General features: G+C 46.5%; 1 protein-coding gene across 4 annotated transcripts in view; it reads right to left on the bottom strand.

Moving 5' to 3' along the window:
* Positions 1 to 19528, bottom strand: part of slc8a4b (solute carrier family 8 member 4b) — a 92455-nt gene that overhangs the window by 44708 nt on the left and 28219 nt on the right. For 3 of the 4 annotated variants that reach the window (XM_037976525.1, XM_017428037.3, XM_017428039.3), the window contains exon 2: positions 12980 to 13026. The exons of the other annotated variant lie outside the window; for it this stretch is intronic. The gene's annotated coding sequence lies outside the window, so the exon portion shown is untranslated. The remainder of the gene's footprint in view (positions 1 to 12979; positions 13027 to 19528) is intronic. 4 annotated transcript variants of the gene reach the window in all.

Genomic DNA, 19528 nt, shown 5'->3' with positions numbered 1-19528 from the left:
TTATTGTCATTCCAGACGTATTTAATTACAGCGGGACGGCCTAACCAAGCATCTGTGGCAAAAGTTGACGTCAAAGTCATCGAGGGTGAAAATTCGTCATGGCGCACTTCCTCCTCTTCCTCCGGGCATTTTAACTGGATGAAGCAATCATCCAGTCTTTCCCATCAACATCACCCAGTTCTCCCCCCCTCACCACCACCACCCATCTGTTTCCCCGTCTCCCGCGATCCATGTTTCCGTTCCGTCCACCTTCCCGTTTTCTAAATCAGATCCTGCGAATAATTTCCGCTTTCCGCCCCAATCCCCGCTCTTCCTCTCGTGTGCCACGTAACGGCGGCGTTCGCACAAAGGGCCGGAGTTAATCCTCTTGTCACTCGGATTAAAGGAGGGAAGATTCAGGGAGCGTTTGTCGAGGGGAGAAAGGGGATGAGAGAGGAGAAAGAGGGCGAGAGAGACGGAAGAAATCAAGCACAAGGACAATAATTAGAAGCTGCTTTAATCCCTTCCTGATTTAATTTTTTATACGTCCGCGTGTAGCTCAGTGACAACGAGCGCAACGCATGATTTTACACGTGCACAGCCAAGATTTTATATTTTCACGGATTCCCTTCAAGCCAAGACATGAATCGTTTGGTGCTGCGTTACGTTCTTTAAGCCAGGAAACAATCTTCACACAATCTTCTAGTTTTCACCTTTTAGTTTATATTTATCCAGCGGCGGCTGGTTGGCTGACAGATATATAATGAAACGACGCAGTTTGGATTTCAACAACAGAAGCATCCGATCTGAAATAAAGGAAACCTGCTTTAAACTGACTTTGTGTCCTTTTTCAGCACAAAGACAACCTTAAAACAAACCACCACCAAAAAGGAAATTAGATATAATATATAATGTGTATAATGTTCCTCTCGTCTCTGCCATTTGAAGATATTTTAACTTTGTGTTTTGAACAATTTCATCAGGTGCAAGTCCAAGGAGAGTCATCCCTGTGTTCCCTGGTACTCCCATTGTTCCCAGATCCCCTATGTCCCCTAGTTTTCCGTGATGTTCCCAGATCCCTTAAGTTCCCTAGTTTCCCCTAATGTTCCCAGATCCCCTATGTTCCCTAGTTTCCCCTAATGTTCCCAGATCCCCTATGTTCCATAGTTTCCCCTAATGTTCCCAGATCCCCTATGTTCCCTAGTTTCTCCTAATGTTCCCAGATCCCCTATGTCCCCTAGTTTCCCCTAATGTTCCCAGATCCCCTATGTTCCATAGTTTCCCCTGATGTTCCCAGATCCCCTATGTCCCCTAGTTTCCCCCAATGTTCCCGGATCCCCTATGTTCCCTAGTTTCTCCTAATGTTCCCAGATCCCCTATGTTCCATAGTTTCCCCTAATGTTCCCAGATCCCCTATGTTCCCTAGTTTCCCCCAATGTTCCCAGATCCCCTATGTTCCATAGTTTCCCCTAATGTTCCCAAGATCCCCATGTTCCCTAGTTTCCTCTAATGTTCCCGGATCCTATATGTACCCTGGTACAGTTTAATGAGACTGCTCTGTAATTCAGTATTTTTTTATTCGTATTAAAAAACATTTGAAGGGGGAGACAAGCATCTTTCATGTCTTTCATTAAAACCCCAGGAGAACATCGGCACCAGGGAACGTGGGACATGTTTGTGGATTAATGATTTCATTGATCGTATTCCCTTTGATTTAGGAGTTGTGTTTAGGAGAAAAGAAATGGTGTCGTTTTTTTTCTCATTTGGGACTTCCTGCAGGTTGTCCTCGACAAAACATCTTGCTTTGAAAAACACCGGACATGTATCCGAAAGTGACCTGGGTCAGATTTGAAAATTTTTTTTTTAAAAACTGGGTTCATTATATTCAGCTTAACATGAAAAATCAGATAATGGGTCATATAGGGGTGGAAAAAAAATTGAGTTTGGGCCACTTTTCCCTGCAGTTTGAACATAGCCTCATTTATAGGTAAACCTCAAACGAATGCAAACGAGCTTCCAGCTGACTTCGCCTCACTTTACTTTTTCTAAACCACAGATTAATAAGAGAGGATTATACGCAAAACCACCCAAACACTAAACATTTACAGAAAGACGGTTCAAACCTCACAGAAACATTGATAAACTCACTGATTGGACGTGGCTGCAGTTGTGCCAGGCTGTTAGTTTTGTCCTAGTTATGAGGCTGTCTGCCCTCAGTGAATTAAACATTCATTAGGAACCATCTTTGCTGCGGCGTGAAGCTGTGTTTTAATGCTGCAAATATTTGAACGCCGAAGGCTGTCGTCTCGAAGCGTTTTTTTTTGTGAAAAGCAGCAAACCGGTCGACTGTACAACGTGACATCAGATAATAATGAAAAAAAAAGACCAGGCTCGGAGTCTGAACAGACCTCTGCACTGCTGAGGCGTCACCGCGGCAAATAATGGGTTAGCAGAGTTAATATGATTAACAGCCTGGATATGAAATGAGCAGCTGACGCGTTTACGAGCGCGGCAGAAGGGACAAACGCTTCAGATTATTCTCACGGCCAGCATCAACCAAACCAATTAGATAAGAGGGTTTTCCTCATGAATTACATTCTGCTGAGGGGATTACATTAACAACAGGCCGTACGGGCAAAAGAAATCAAAACAAAACAAAACAAAAAAGTGCAGCGTGAGCTGATATTTACTATAGCAGCTCAAAAAAATCTAACAAAAACATAAAAAAGCTACGTTTTTAGTTTGGTTTTCCTGTTTGGATTCCTTGGTTATCAGTCATATTTGGTCCTTTTACTTCCTAGGAAGATGGGCAATCATGTACCTGCCTGCATGTGTTCATTTCTCTGTCTGTTAGGGAAATATCTCACAATCCACTGGATGGATTTTAATGAAACTTTAAAGAAATAATCACTGGACGTGCATCTACAATCCCTCCAGGATTTCGCGGGCATTTTTTGTGACTGCTGCGGCTAAAATGCCTGATTTCGCAGGGCATTTTCCTAAAAGTTGCGATTTTTTTTTACTAAAATCAATAAACAACCATAACTTTTAATATATAAACCAAAAATACTTCCTAGTTTTGTAAGATAATTACCAACAAACATTGACATTCATCAAAGGTGCTTTATTTGGGAACTTTGATAGCTTCTAAACTGACATTCATGAGCATTTCTGGATTGTCCCTCGTCTGCAGCTCTCCTCACATGTTTTGCAGACACAAAGTGTTTGTCGATGCGTTTATGTTCCATGATTACACTGCAGGACGTGCAAAACAGCTTCCCCCCCACGCTCCTGCAGCTGGGGAGGAAACTGGTTTGCTGAAATCTTTGGGGGCAAATGTGAAGCATTAGCGCACATTTTGGCTTCGGTCGCTACTCCTGCACGCTCCCGGCATTCTGAGGTTAACAGGAAGTGATATCACGTGTCTTCTTCCTGAGTTATTTGGAGTTATTTTGTATTCCACACTATACAAACCCACAAAGAAGACACTAGACCGCAGAAACGGCGGCAAATCACTTCAGAAACAATAAATATTGGGTTAAAGTTGCGGGAAAGTTGCAGTGTTTTGGGCAAAGTTGCAGAAAGTTGCGATTTTGCGGGGTTTGCTTGATTTTGCGTTCATAGTTGCGATCGCAACATCGCGAAATCCTGGAGGGTCTGTACAATGGTTTGTATTTTGGAGTCAATCTTTTTCAAGATGGACGCCACGGCTAATCAAAAAAGCTGGCTGGAACTCAGCCAGTTCTACAGACATTGAGCTAAAGTTTGGTGTGGTAGTAGCTGAGAGTCGTCCTCATCACAAACTTTGAGCATTTTGAAATCTCTCGCAGCAACAAGTCGGATCATGAATAACATCAGGTTTGATCTGTCCCTTCTCAGGATAAGAGGATTTCAGTTTAAAACTCTGGCACGAGCGGCAGCGGGCGATATGCATTCCTTCCAGGGATGCCAGGCCTTTAACAGAAATGCTCCTCCGAAATAAACCGGTGCTATCGATGAGCATGAAAAACCAGGCTTGAGATTAAGCACGAAGCAATATCAGCTGCAGCAAACGTCCTGAAACAATATGAGACTCCGGAGAGGAGAGGAAATCATGTCTGTGCGGCCTGCAGCGGCGAGACGTGCGGGTGCAGAGCTCAATATTCTCAAATTCTATTAATACGCCTCGCCTGGGTCTTTTGTTCCACGGCCCAGTCCGCCCAGATGCAGAAAACCGAAACGTGCGTCCAAACCTGCTAATCAAACCTGTGAAATCTCCCCTGCAGTTATTAAAGAGGGGAGGGAGGACACCGAGGGACATCGAGACTGAGAGCAGCGTCTTTTTTTACATTTACACAGAAACACGCAGGAAAAGGACAATTACCCCTCATTGTTAAGCAAAAATAGCTGTTATAAAGTTACCACAAAGAGGAAGGAAATTTGTGTTTGGTTGATTATTTCTTTGCTTCTTGGTGATAAATCTTCTCCTGTTGGAAAACTTGTTTTTCCCCTTTAAATGGAGCCATATTTGTGTGCCGAGCAGAGTTGATGACCCAAGTTGGACCAAAAAAACAAATCTTCTCTGTCAAACAGATTATTCTGACTCTTGTTTGGTGTTTATCGGCTTGGATGATTGAAGTCTGAAGAAACAAAACATGTTGGCAATTTCATCATTTAACAAGGGGGCTTCAGGAGCATGTGGAAGAACCATATGCAGCCACAGCCTGGCTCCTCCTCCTTATCCTGCTCAGCAGCTTGGTCATGCCCCGCTGTGGAACGGCTTCCCGTTCTCCGACCAGCGTGGTTGTGTCGGTCGGTCTGGAGCGAGCAGCAGGTCCTGATCCCACAGGTTGAGGTCAGGACGATTCATCGTCTCCTCTGCCAAATCCTGGAGGTACATACTTGCCAACCGTCCCGCATTGGGCTGGACAGTCCCGCATTGGTCGGGACAGTCCCGCATTTAGCCCCCCCGTCCCGTGTCCCACATTTGGCCTTCACACGCCACACTTTGTATTTCTCACGCAAAAAAAAAACCCACGCACACGCGGCCTTTTTGTCACTTTAACACTATATTTAGCGAGTTTTCAGATCCCTCTAGCAATTTTTTAAAGCGACTAGTGACACGTAACATAGCGTGACTAGGGGGTCACGCTATGTTGTCCCACATTGACATTCCCAAATGTTGGCAAGTATGGAGGTAGTCTCTGATAAATCCAGCTCCGTGCGGGTCAGCGTTGTCGTCTTTGAGGACAGCGTTTGGTCCCAGACTTTGGAGATGTGGGACCGGCCTCACTTCATGGACCGTTTTTTGGATCGGACACCGACTGACGGCTGTAGGCGGGTCCCAACGCACAGGCTCCTGTTATGAAGGTGCGTGGAAAACCCAGAACGCAGACTCATGGTTTGAATTCAAACGAATACTAATTTATTAACAAAAACACAAATGACAGAGACCAGATTATACAGGCAGAGGACAAGGAGGAAGTGGACACAGGTGATTTGTAACGAGAGACAGGTGTGGATGGGTGTGGCAGGCTGAGCGAGGGACGACATGAGATGAAATCTGTGCACGGTGACAGCATGACTGTAAGGCACTAATGAAGGCGGATAGACCTGCGCTGCCACCGCCACAGATCAGCAGCCAGGCTGGCAGGACTTTGAACGGATAACATTAGTGACAAACACACACCGACACTCTCCGCCCCAGCAGCAGATAAGCGAGCTCGCCGGTTGAATCCAGCTCAAGAACAGACGAAGGCAGAGAGAGAGAGAGACAGACGGGAGAGGAAGAGCAGGCGAAGAGAAGGGGAGTTAAGATTGGAAAGGGGAAAATTTCAGCGCTTGGCAGCCAATCAATTTGCGGCGTCGACCCCGCGGCGTCGCCCTGAATGGCCCGGTAATCAGAGTCTGAACGGACCTCGTTGCCACAAGGTCAAACAGCAGCGCGAGAAAAAAAAAAATCCTCCATTTCCACCGCCGCTCAGGTAAACACGCCGCGTCACACGACTCCCTCCTGGATGCTCGTGAATAACGACATCAACCTCCACGGTTTGTCTTCCTGTCTATGAACGGATCAATAAGAAGATTTGGAGGTGGCGGGCGGATTGGAGGGGGGGCACTGACTGATTGAAGAAAAGAGCTGAAAAAGGCGCTCGTTCTGGTCACATCTTCCACCGTTTCGCACAAAAATCTGACCGAATCTGATCTGATTTTCACGGAAACAAGTCGACCGCGTCCTCATGGTTGCAACAAGTCCCCCCCTTTTTAGGACTCAACAAGCTTTTTGTTGAGCAGTCATAGTTTATTATGAAAGTATAACCAAGAGTTACCGACAGAATTTGGCTGATCTGTTAGAGACGTGTAAAATAACAGGAAAATAAAGTGGTTAGGCCACCTTTAAACAAGACACTAAGCTCTCTACGACCATGACCTTTTGGAATATGGTTGGGGAGGTAAGATATTAACTGTTCATAAGCTTTCCACAGAACCTGAACCATCGCTAAGAAACTTTGAACATGTAAACAAAACTCTGACTCCGCCGTTGGTGCACGTCGAACCCAGAATGCAGACTCGTCTCGAAGCTTTACTGAAACCAATTTATTAAGAAAACGAAGCAAACAAACGTGGCGGCAGAAAGTCACAAACCGAGGCGCAAAGAGGCATGAAGCTTGACCGTGGCATGAATAAGAAGCACGCGGACCGAAAGGAAGGAATGAATGAAAATGAGGGTGAGCGGGAGATGATGAGGAACAGGTGAGGTGGGCGTGGCAGGCAGAGCGGAGAACGACCGAGCAGAGGGCAGGCGAAACACGAGATGAACAAGAAATAAACTCAAACTGTGACAGAGGCGCAACTGAAATCCCTTCAACCTTCTGCAGGAAGACGAGCGTCGCCTCGCCGCTCTTTGTTTCAATAATGACAGAGTTCTGATTAAAAAAACAAAACGTCTGAATGTTTTCGTATCAAACAATAAAAGAGCGGTGGAAAGAGCCGGGCGCAACGAGACAAGTCGAGACAAGAATCTCCTCCATGATCTGCACCGAGGGGGAGGAGACGGATCCGTTTCAGCCGGAGTCCTCCAGGACCAATGGGCGGACGATGATTTCATCCAATCTGTCTGGCCTCTAATGCGTTTCTCTGCGGCCAGCGGGCGAACCCGGGGGGATGGTTGGTTTTCAAACGCTCCCCCAGCTCAGATTACAGCGTGACGACGTCTGATCGGTCCTGCAACAGTGTGAGATCTCAAATAAATAAATAAATAAACAAACAGACATCCGATCAAATCACCTCCAGTTTTAGAAGACGGGCTGGGCAGCAGAAATGTTGCTGTGGTTCTGTTTCCTGTAACTTTTACTTTTTAGAGGAGTTTTAGTTCAAAAAGCCAATTCATTACACGGCTTTGCAAAGAACTGAATAATTCTTTAAAAGTGTCTTTTTTTTGTCCCAATTGATCACAGAACTTTATTAAAGTGGTTTTTTGCAAAATAACACGAATATTTAACGCTACAGAAGGATCGGCGGACAGACAGCGGCGCTTCTGAACCACGTTTTTCCAAATCCAAACATACCTTTTAATCCCCCAACGCACATTTCCCTCCACACACGACTTTGCAGACTACCTGCCTTCAGTTCTCAGCTGCTAACGCACCAGATTTTCGATCGATATCTGTAAATTTGACTGAGTTAGAGACATTTACGCGTTTTCTAAGGTTGATCCGCTTCCTTTCGCCTTTCGATCGTGGGCAATAAAGAAAAAGAGTCAAACTAAACTGTTCCTGCCTGAATAAGAGCCGAGCGTTTTTCCTTGCTGGACACTTGCACACAATAATTGTCCATTATGTAGGTGGGTGCTTCTGATCCCTCCTCGTTCCTGTAATGATAATAGCTCCTTGAGGTTAGCTGTTAATTACTGCCGCCTGTGTCTTTTTTCTGAATGTGTGTGTGTGTGTGTGTGTGTGTGTGTTCATTATGCTGAGCACGCTCAATCGGTGTGTGCAGCCGTGGGTGAAACCATCCAAAGACGAAGAGAGGAGTCAAAATTCTACCGAGGCCCTGACTGAGAGGTGCAGTGAGTCACCCTGACCCCACGATCGATCCAACGTTTTACACACACACACACGAGACTGGGACTTCTGGACTTTAATGTGACGGGACGTCAGACTCGACACCGTCTGGCTCATACCTGCTGGGACTCTCACAGCTTCTAGCTTCATTATGAATCTAACCTTTAGCTGGAAAACTTAACCCTGAAAAATGCAGTTTCTATGTGTGGTGCGGAGGGCAGAGCCAAGTTCCTTAGACTCTGTCTGTGATCAGATGACACTAAATACACGTCTGAAGTGCCTCAATGCTCGTTGAAAACGTTTTCCCTGAAAGGTCTGCCTTTGGAGGTGGTCCGGACCCCCTTTTTAATCCAGATACAGTTGGTAGTCTGAACACAACCCGTCCGGAGCCAAGCTGGAGGACCTCCTACTGACTGAGCTGGTCCTACACAAGCGGCAGGGCGGACTTCTCGGGGTAAAAATACATAAAACAGAGTCCTCGTAGCTGAACGTTGGAAGAGAAGGCTGCAGGAGGGTTAAATAAAGAGTGACCGTGAGCAATAATCTGAATATATACAGCTTTGTTTGTTTGATTTCTTTTGGCTCAAAGTTTTAATAAACTGTTTATCAAAATACTTCTCAATGTAAATGGCCGTTTTGCCAGGATTTTCTCCTTCAAAGTGGATGAGAGGCCATTGTATGGGTGAGTTTCTCTGTTGTCTAATGTTTGTTCTGATTGTTTTTGGACTCGCTGTGGTCACTGTCAGCTACGTTGTGATGTCAATCAGAGGACAACAGTCTGAGAAAAGCCTTCAAAGACAACAGATACTTTAAGGAATGGACACAATGTCACTTAAAAGCTTTAAGGCGGCAATTATTCAATTTAGTTCGAAAATGATCAACCGGTTGAAGTTAAAGAGGACCAATTTATAGAGCTTGGACAACTGCAGTGATCAGGCCAGGATTCACATCTAGTGAACACACTGTTATTAGGAATTAAAGACCCATCAGTATTGAAAAGTCTTAGCAAAATGGACCTCTGAACAGATAGTTTTCATGTTAAAATACAACGTCCTCTTCGCTACTTTCCATGGAGTTTGGGGTTTGAAAACATCCTTCAGCTGAAACTGAGAAACTCAAACAAAAGAATGATCTAGAAAAAAAAAACAAAAACCAAACCTGCAGTGTATGATCTCTTACTGACGTTCAAATCAAATCAGTTCAAATCTGCAGAGCGGCCGTAAAACTGCACCGTTTTCAGTCGCTTTCAGTCCTCGTTGCCTATTGGTTTATCAGCACCAGCTCCTCCTAAACAGCAGGTGTCACCACTGAGAAGATATCGCGCAGAAAATATACGTTATCTTTTTTGCTTTTAAGTTGACGGAAGCAAACCTGATCGCAAACTCTTCAAACAAATGGGCAAACTGAATTTTATCTTGCATCTATTGACCGTTACACTCCTGATCCAAATGGATACAAAAAAGTATTCCCTTTAATTGGAGCTTTTTATTAGTTCGAACGAGAATAAGAACTAAAATCTGTAAACTGGCTCTTTTTCAAAGGCAGAGGACCCATTCCCAGTATTCATCATTTATTCATGTTTCCATCCTGACATCGTTTAGGAAGCAAACGTCGTTTTGTCCCGCTGCTCCCTGACAAACTTGCCTTTTTCCCCCCCAAAAGTAAACGATACGGGTCTCAGGCGCCGCTGAACCGAGCCCCATATCAAATCTATAACACACTGAAATATTAAATGATGGCATTTTGGAAAAGTTCAAACATCCAAATACGGTATCTGGTGATCGCAAAGGTCCCACCGCTGTTGAGTCACTGCCCCACAGCTCCCCTGGATCATTTGTCAGCCCATAAATGTGAGCAGGCACCGTGACGCCTTTTTTCCTCTCCTATTTTATCGGGTTTTTGTAATCGGGACGCTTTCTTTCACTTGTAAACCTCTCACAGAAGGCAGCCGATGGAAACTGCTCAGCTGCTGCTCGTGCTGTTGTTCCTAACGCGACTAAAAACAAAAACCTCTGCTGAAACTCAACTCCGGGTTTGCCTGAGAACGTTCGCCGCAACCAGAATCCCCCAGGATTTAAATCAATGGGTGATTAACAGGCTTCTGCAGAACATGAAGAGGTGATTTAACCTCTGAATTAGGTGTGTTGGAGCAGAGGAAACAAGGAAAACATGCAGGATGGTGGCCCTCCAGGACCAGGATCGGACCCTCCTGCTCTACATTCACCACCGACAGCAGTGGAGGACACAAACATCCAGAAGGAGGACGTCCAGGAGACAGAACGTCACAGCAAAGCTTACGGTTTGCTCAGCCAATCAAAGTTGACCGACTACATCACTTCCCACTGCGCTGAGGAGGAGCCCGAGATCCGAAAGTCCCGAGAAACAAAGTCGTAAGCACCTGCAGATCTGAGGAAAAAACCAGGGAGCATCAATCCTCAGAGCGGTGATCAGTCGGTGACAACAGGTGTGCTGATTACTAATGGAGGAGACGTGGATGAGGTGCCGGAAGCAGGTTCAGCTGAATGAGCAAAAGTCCGAACAGAACAAAACCCAAACCAGCGATAATACAAAACCTTCCAACCAAACTCAACCTGGAGCCATTTTTTTTTTCAATATTCAGAATCAGCAACACTTCCTCTTTGTCTTAGATTTGTGTTTTTTTTTTAGAACAAGCTGCTGAAGGAGGATAAGTATGTGTTTGAGTTCATCTTAATCTCCTTTCCCTTCACCTGGACGCTTCAGCCTCCCTGAGATTGAAACTGACAATCTCACAGTCGCGGCCTAACCTTATTAACCACGAGGCCCCAGTCGTCGTCTCAAATTACTTCAGTGCAATCATACTGCCTGGCTGGGGCTAAATGTTGAATTAAATGTAATATATGAGCTACTTCAGCTTCACCTCCATTAAATTCCAATCTTCCCCTCAACAGTCCGGTGAAAGTAATGACACCCGTACGTTTCACTGCACGACCGTTCACACCAGAGACAAAAAAACTAAACAAAACGCTGCTCCCTTATTTCAATTAACTTCAAATTAAAAAAAATTTAGACTCCTCAGGTGTGATTTTTAAAAAATTGCTCAATGCCTAAAGAGTCTAACTAAAGTTTGTGATTGAATAAATTTAGCAGAATGCATCTATGAAGCAGCTATAAGAAGACCTGATCGGTTTCTCGAGGCTTTTTTTATCGTTTGCTCCGGCGTATGACAGAAAGTCATCCATCTTTTCCGTTTTTCTCGGCTTATCCATGGTCTGGTGTCCGAAGTAACAGGTTCAGGAGGGAACTTGGACGTCTTTCTTCCCCAGCTCCAGGCCAGAGGATTCATAATCTGTCCAGCAGGTTCTGGGCCTCCTTCCAGAGTCACGTGTCCTGGAGGCATCTCAATCAGACGCCTGAACCACCGACACAGAGCTCCCCTCGACAGCAACAATTCAGGTGTTTCCTTGGTGGCGACGGAGACAGAGCTACGTTCAAGAACACCGACTAAATTAGACATTTAAACACCAAGTACGCTGGAACCAGTGGCGCCCAATCCTGGTCCCGTAGGGCCGCCATCCTGCATGTTTTAGATGTGTTCTTGCTTTAAAACACCTGGTTTAAATGGACGACTTGTTGCCATCCTCCTGGAGAACTTGATGATTTGGTAAGGAGGTGATTAAACCATTTGAATCAGGTGTGTTGGAGCAGAAAAACCTAAAACTTCCAGGACAGCGGCCCTCGAGGCCTGGAGTTTGACACCCCTGTTTTAGAGGATTTTCTGCTTTGATACACCTGATGATTAACAGGCTTCTGCAGGACATGATGACCTGCTGAAGAGCAGAGAAACACCTAAAACATGGAGGACAGGGGTCCTCCAGGACCAGGATCGGACACCAGTGATCTAAAGAGGCGAGACAGGTTTCCAGTGGAGCAACAAGCCAAAAACGATCCCAGAACAGGAGACTGAGCTCTCTGGAGCTGTTGGATCCACGGTTCGACCTCAGGTTCACCGTCACCCGCCATGTTTTCTTCCCTTATTGACAATGAAACGAGAACTTAAGGAACAACACGACGAGGTGTGAATCCCACGTGGCTCTGGTTGTGGTAGCTTTTACGGTTTGTCTGGTGTGAAAAAAAAAAAAAAGCTAAACGAGTCAAGTATTGAACGGAGACTCTGTGCCCGCCGATTTCTAACCGTGAACGACTCGGATTGGTGTTGTTAAACCAGACCTACAAACATGTTTTTGGTGCCTTGAATTATCTATGACTCAGTCCGAGAAACACATCGGGTTTTGACATGTTTCGAAACTAAGCGAAAACATCCAAGAGTCAATAATTTACTCACGGTTCCAAGACAAACCGCAGCATACGGGTTTTACGTAGAATAGATGCTTTAGGGCTAACAAACGGATCGGAAAGGTGTTTTAAAAGTGCAGTCAGATGAATTTTACACCATAACCACCGACCTGTGCGCACATGAGCGACCAGAGGTTCGGCTAAATTCAGCAAACACTTCGTGGCACTAAACACAAACCACCCGTGGTCATCATGAATGTTTTAAACCGTTTCTCGCTGCAGCCCAAGGCCACACGAGTTAAACAGAGTTAAACTTCGGACGCTTCTCTTCATTCTGCTGACGTGAGCCTTCGAGTCACATCAGATCAAACGGCGTTCCTCTTATATTCTCCGTTTTTTCCGTGAAGAATCGCTCCTTTTCCTTGTTGCATTTCCCCTTCTCCCCGGCCTCTTTCCCCCTCCGCCTCTAATCACCATCCATCACCGCAGCCTCTCGTTCTGTTAGCTGCTTTATTGCCCTTTTCAAACCGTCGTTTCTTCTCCGCGTCGGTCTCAACGTTCTCAGAATCTGTATCTTCTGTTTTAGTGCGTTCACGTTACCAAAATGTCTCTGGAGCCACCGGACGGATTTTAATCAAACTCTCAGAAAGTAATCATTAAATGTGCATCTGCTACTGATTTACCTTTTTGGAGTCGAATCGATTCAAGATGGCTGCCACAGCCAACTGACCTAAAACAAAACAAAAAAAATCCGTCAATTTAACAAATATTGACCTAAAATCTGGTGTGGCTGTAGCAGTTATTGATCCCCAACAGCTGGACATATCTTAATGAAACTTTCAGGATATAATTAATGGGTGTAAATCAATTCAATATGGCCGCCACAGCCAACTTGACATTAGTAAACCCATAGATGGCTCTAACTAACTTATATTTACGGACACTGAGCCACAATCTGCTGTGGTAGTAGCTGAGAGTCGATCACAAGACAATCTTTGCTTAAACCCTTAGCATCTGCTGTTGAGTTAACCCTGGGTGTCTGTTAGTAAAATATCTCATGATGGACTGGACAGATCTGGATGAAGCTTCCAGGAAGTAATCACTGGATGTGCGTCCTTCGGAGCCATTTCAGGTGGAGGTGGCCATCGCTGCCGGTCAGCCTCAGCCAACACAAAACTGGCGACAACTCGGTCAGTTTTACAGACACCGAGCTACGATTCGACGTGGTAGTAGCTGAGAGTCATTCCCAACGCGGGCTCCAAGCTGCACTGAGTCAGATCGCGACGAGACTTTCGGGGTTTGACCGAAAGGAGAACGACGGTGGTTGAAAAATAGTTTTATTTTCTATTAAAAGAACGACTCCGTCTTCACCGTGATGGCTTCCGTTTGTTTGGTTTCTCCTTCCGAGGTCATTAAAACGTTTTAATTAGGTTTAGTCTCGGCCGTCTCTACAGCGGGAAGCGATCCATCCTCCACCTCCTGCAGCAGCTGCTCCTCTTCACCTCCTCCTCACCTCCTCCTTGACCACTTCTTCTCCTCTGTCGTCTCCTCAACGCTGGGGGAAGAAAGTCCAGCTGCGTTTGAACCCGTTACTGCTGAAGATCCGTCACTACGCGGCCTTTCTTCTTCTCCTCCTCCCACCTCCTACATCCAATCCTCTCGATCCTCAGCTTCTCTCGTCCCGTTGCGATTGATTTTTACATCCGCCGTCGCCATAAAACAGCGCCGTCTGCAAACATCAGCATCTCTGGAGCGCACGGCTACAAATTGGACAGCGGGGAAGTCGAGCTCAGCAAAAACAACTGGGTCCACGTTGGCAATAGTTACCGGACTAAATGATTTAGAATCTATGAAATACGTTTGGATTGAAGGGACGGTAAAGGACTCTTTTCTCTTTTTACTGTATTTTACAACTCAGCTGGTCATGTTGCAATAAGAATATCGTTGAAAAACACCCAAATCGGACTCGTAAATTCAACATTTATGTCCTCTCCCCCCTCCCTCCGCCTCTCTCCCCAGGTTATCTCCCACCCAGGATGAAGCGTGTGCACGGAGCCGTGCGAAGGCAGCGATGTGTGACGGGCCGAAGGACCTCCAGAGGTCAAAAACAAAACCCCGAGCTCTATTTCAAAGGGACGCACACACACACACACACACACACACACACACACACCGTTTCCATTCGTGTGCTGCACAAAACACACAGACGTCAGAGCCGAGCGGTGAAATGTGACGGCTCGCGCGCTCACATCTCCGAGTTTCATTCAGTCCGGTTTTGGACAAACTGAGACCGAGTGACTCGCCGACTGCCTGTCTGACGGCCCGCGCTGCCAGAAGACGCGCCGAGTCGATAACTCACGAGCAAACGGGCTAAAACGAGACGGGCTCCGAGTGTTTTTCAGAGGTGTGTTTTCTGGCTGAGGCGATGACTCATCCTGTCTGCAGACACCCGGCACAACTGGGAGCTTGACTTTGCCACCATCTGGTCATCGGAGCCGCTCAGCACGCCGCCGTTTGCACTCGGAGTTAGGGATTCAAAAACTCAACTTCTGCATCAAAAAAAACCCTGCATTTTTACCTGGATATGTGGTCAGCTTATAGCTTCTGATTCAATGGTTTGTGGTATACATAAAGCTGAACATTTTAAATCTGTATTTATGTTCAGTACAGTAGGTTTACCTGCCTGGTGACTTCGTGTTTAACTATATTTTCATTGCTGATCTGTTATTTTCTGCATAGCAACTGAAAAAAATGCCCATTAATGCACAATGTTCCTGTTAAATAAACCAACATTTCATAATGCATCGCGCCAACGCCATTTTATAAACCTACACGTTGCCTTTGGTTTCACAATCCGCAGTTATTTCACCGTAAATATTACGTTATTCCTGCTGGAAGTGCTACAGCCAGCTGCTGTCGCTAGCTGCGCTTTCAGATACTCAAATACTTTTACGTAAATAAGCATGCAGTGTAACGACATCGTTTAAACAACTGAAGTTGTTTGCAGCCAGCAGCTCTCCGTTTTGGTCCTGACTAGCCGTTAGCTTGTCAGTCTGACCCAAGTTCAGCTCCGTTTCTCCAAACTGAGGCGGTTCAGAAAGCCATCTACAGTAGCCGAGTAATTAGTTCCTAGTAAACTTTCCACTGAACCCTACTTTAAAAGATCTGAACCGCTCCTTTAGTTTAAAACATCTAAAACGGGCTGATTAGCATTGCTAGCCTCAGCGCTGTTAGCCCCAGCGCTGTTAGCCTAGCATGAAACCTACACTAATCTAACTATCTCAATCAGCTAGGTAGATAATCCCCGTTAGTCTCTAAAGCTGCTAAAAATAGTTAGCTACACGAGACGAAGTCCTACAAATATTAATGCATTTGAGGGAAATTATTAATCATGTAAATTTGGGAGGAAAGAGTAGTTAGCCTCTTTCAGTTCACTCAGGAAACAAGCGTTGTCGCCTGCCATAAGCGTGCATTTTCACGTCAACATGTTTTTTAGTTCTACTTTTTGGAACATAAATACTGTAGTCTTGTTTTATTTTTATTTTTCTGAAAGATTCCAACTCTTTACATGTTCATTAATCCAGCTAGCCAGGAGGCAGTTAGCCTAGCATAAAACAGACCGTATAAGGAGGAACAGTGAGCTAAGACATTTATTTTTTGCAGCGTATTATTCTTTACGTCTCGGAGCCTGTGGGGTTTTCCTTGAAGGGCCGAGAGTTTTACAAGCAGTTACAGCTTTGCAGCAGGGAGTATATCTGCCAAACACTTTCCCAAAGCGATTTATTTTTTCCCTTTTTCAGGTTGGACCCATTTGGCTCGGTGTGCCCGCGGGAGCGCAGGCTGTCGGCAGCCAGGCGGGTCCGGAGATGACAGATCTGAGTACGAGCCGTCTCTGCTCAGACGCAGCCCCTGGCGGCGGCGGCTCCTATCACACACGGGTGTGCCTTCTGCTGACTCACTTCTGCCTGATTACGGCCAGCGCGGAAGGGGTTTTTGACTCGCCCGTTCACGCGTCTCGGTGGACGTTTTGGGACGCCCGAGTCTCAAGAGCTGCGGACGATGAGCTTCAACCTGTCGGAGGTCGTTAAAGGAGGCGTAGCGCTGCCAATGCTGCCTCGAGCAGCAAATACGACGACTATACACTTTTATTTCTTGGCGTTTTTGTGTGATTCAGGCGGTGAACTCGAGCGTCAACCTCCAAAAGAAAACTAACACAAATAAAGAAAAGCTCTTCCCAAAGCAAGCCTGTGAGTCAAAACAAGAAACAATGGATATTAATCCCACTGTGGACTCAGCAGAGATTTTGTCACAAATCTCCAATCTGTGCTGGAGGCTTCACCGAGCGCCACCGGAGCTCCTGATGTCTGCTGCGGCCTGCGAGACCGAACCTCAACTCCGGCAAAACGTTACAGTCGAGTCGTGTTTGTTTCTGACAGCAAGTTGAAATGAAAGCAACTGAATTTAAAGCCAGGTGGCCATCTCCTAAAAGAATAATAAACGCCGCTTCGTCTCATGTGCAGCTGAGTGTTTTGGGCGCCTGACGCTTTAAACGGACCAGAGTTCGTTTCCCCCCCGTTGGTCCGGACCTTTTCTGCAGACGTGAACGAAGTTGACCCAATCCTGGCGCGGAAACCAAACAACCGGACCGAAACCCACTTTTTGAGGCGTCCCGGTCCTCCTCCAAACAAGCTCCGGTTCGGTTCCGCTCCTGGCTTAAATGCGGACCGGCAGTGTGAAACGTACGCCATTTTGGACCTCGCAGGCCACCGTCGCTCAGCGTCGCGGTAAAGATCGGCCTGCCTGTTGCGGGTCGGGGCACGCCGAGCGCATTTGCCGACGCCGGTCCCAAAAACGGAAGCGTAACATCGCGAAAACCACCGCTAAACGAGCTGCTCTTGAAACTCTAAGTGCTACTGCAGTCGTGGTTGTACAGGAGTGGGCAACCCTGGTCCTCAGGGGCCACAATCCTGCAGGTTTGACCTGTTCCTCTGCTCCAACACACCTGGTTTGAATCAGCGGATGATTAACAGGCTTCTGCAGAACATGAAGAGCTTGACTCAGGTGTGTCGGAACCTTTTTGGACCTCACGGGCCACCGTTCCTCAGCCTCACGTTAAAAATTAGCCCGTCTGTGTCGCTAACGCTATTAGCACAGGGACGCTACGAACGATGAGCCGCGGACAGACGTGGAACAACGATGAGACACTGTCCCTCCTCCACAAATCTGCGCGTCAGGACCTCCATCTTTCCTTCCGGGGCCGGGCGTCTGTCCCCCTGTAATTCCTGTCCAATAGGAGCAACGATCGTCGCCCTACATGGCTTCATTCACGATTGTAGTCCGATTTCAAAAACGCACAACGTGAACACGAACCGCAACCAAACGAACAAATAATAAAGTCCGATTTTTGGTCCGGAACAAAGGACTCTCCTGGTGTGAATCCACCTTTTATCTCCTTCTAGGCTAACAGCTGCACACGCGGTGGTGCACACGACTCTCCAGGAAACCCCACATCGCAGCTGAATTATGTAACATACGCTCCATCTGCTCCCACTTAAAGGCGTCTTGAGCCGTGCACGCCTGCTTCCAGAGCAGCACGGCGAATAAAATGCGGTTTGTGCATCTGGTTGACCCGCGTCAGCTGGACAACCGGTTCCCCGCTCTCCATGGGTTCAAATGAAAACGACACAAAAACGAGAAGATCCAAAACCTGCTTTTTGGCGACACAACCGAGGAGGAAGCATCTGCAGCGGCGGCACATCCAGTACGCGGGGAATAGAAAGTAGGTCCCGATGCTGTTGCCATGGAGATTAATGAGATACAAAAGTCTTTATGGTTACAGGGAGGAGGGGGTGAGAGGCGAGAAAAATGACTTTCACCCATCCATCCATCCCCACCTCCTCCTCCTCCGGCTGCTTCTCCACCTCTGGATCGATTCGGCTCTTCCTCGCGTTTCACCGGGACGCCGTTCGGCGGCGAGCCCGAAGGAGGGAGGTCAATAAAAACAATCATCGAGGCCTCCGCGTGGCCGCCCGTCGGCTGCTGTTTGACCAAACACCTCAGAGAGAGAAATCTGTCTTTTTAAACCAAAAAAAACAAATAAATACCTGAGTAGTTGTCAGGTTTCAGGTTTACTCGCTGAACTCGCAGCTCTAATGCGTGGAAATCAGAAACAGAAGAAGAAGAACAATAAATGGTCTTTAAAATCGCCTAACTGCTCTCATCTGTGTGCCTTTGCCTGTCTGTTAGCGAAATATCTCACAAACCACCAGCCAGATTTCACTGAAACTCTCAGGGAGTAATCGTTGGACGCCCGTCTACAGCTGATTGACTTTTGGAGTCAACCCGATTCAAGATGGCCGCCACAGGTAATCCACTTAATCAAACACAAAAATGGCTCTAATTCAGTCAAATTTACAGCCACAGTGCTCAGATTTGGTGTGGTAGTAGCTGAGAGTCATTCATAACACGCACACTAAGTGCTGCTCACTGCACAAGATCTTTACTTAAAACTTTACCAATAACTGATAGAGGCAGCCTTGTCTGTCTGTTAGCAGAATATCTCACGAACCACTGGACGGATTTAAATGAAACTCTCAGGGAGTAATCATTGGATGAACGTCTACAACTGATTAACCTTTGTAGTCAACCAGATTCAAGATGGCCGCCACAGCTAATCAACCTTAGCAAACACAAAAACGGCTACAACTCGGTTTGTTGTACAGATATTGAGCTAAAACCTGGTGTGGTAGTAGCTGAGAGTTATCCCTAACGCACGCTCCGAGCGCCAACAGGAACACTAACCCTCCTGTGACCTTTGACCCCATAGACCCTGAAATCAACAGGCATCACCTTCGACCCATGAGGTGACCAGCTGAGCAGTTTGACTTTCCTACATCACACTGCAGCAGAGTTAGAGCACTAGGTCAACTGTGATGTTGACCTTTGACCCCCCCCATGACCATGAAATCACTGGTGATCACCCTTGACCTAAGAGGTGTCCAGCTGTGGGGTTTAACATTCCTGTTACTTAGAGCATGGGTTGATCTGTGAACCTGAACTAATCCCGTTTTCCTTGTTCCGTGTTTGACGTTTCATGAAAATTCGTTCAGAAAGTTTTGAGTCATCTTGTCCGCAGACAGCCAGACAGACTGAGAGTCAGACAGACAGACAGACAGACAGACTGAGAGTCAGACAGACAGACAGACAGTCAGACAGACACACAGACAGACAGA

The sequence above is a fragment of the Kryptolebias marmoratus genome, linkage group LG7 (assembly GCF_001649575.2).
Source record: "Kryptolebias marmoratus isolate JLee-2015 linkage group LG7, ASM164957v2, whole genome shotgun sequence".
Lineage (NCBI taxonomy): Eukaryota > Metazoa > Chordata > Actinopteri > Cyprinodontiformes > Rivulidae > Kryptolebias > Kryptolebias marmoratus.
The sequence above is the reverse complement of the archived record's forward strand: the minus strand, read 5'-3'. Positions and strand labels throughout refer to the sequence as shown.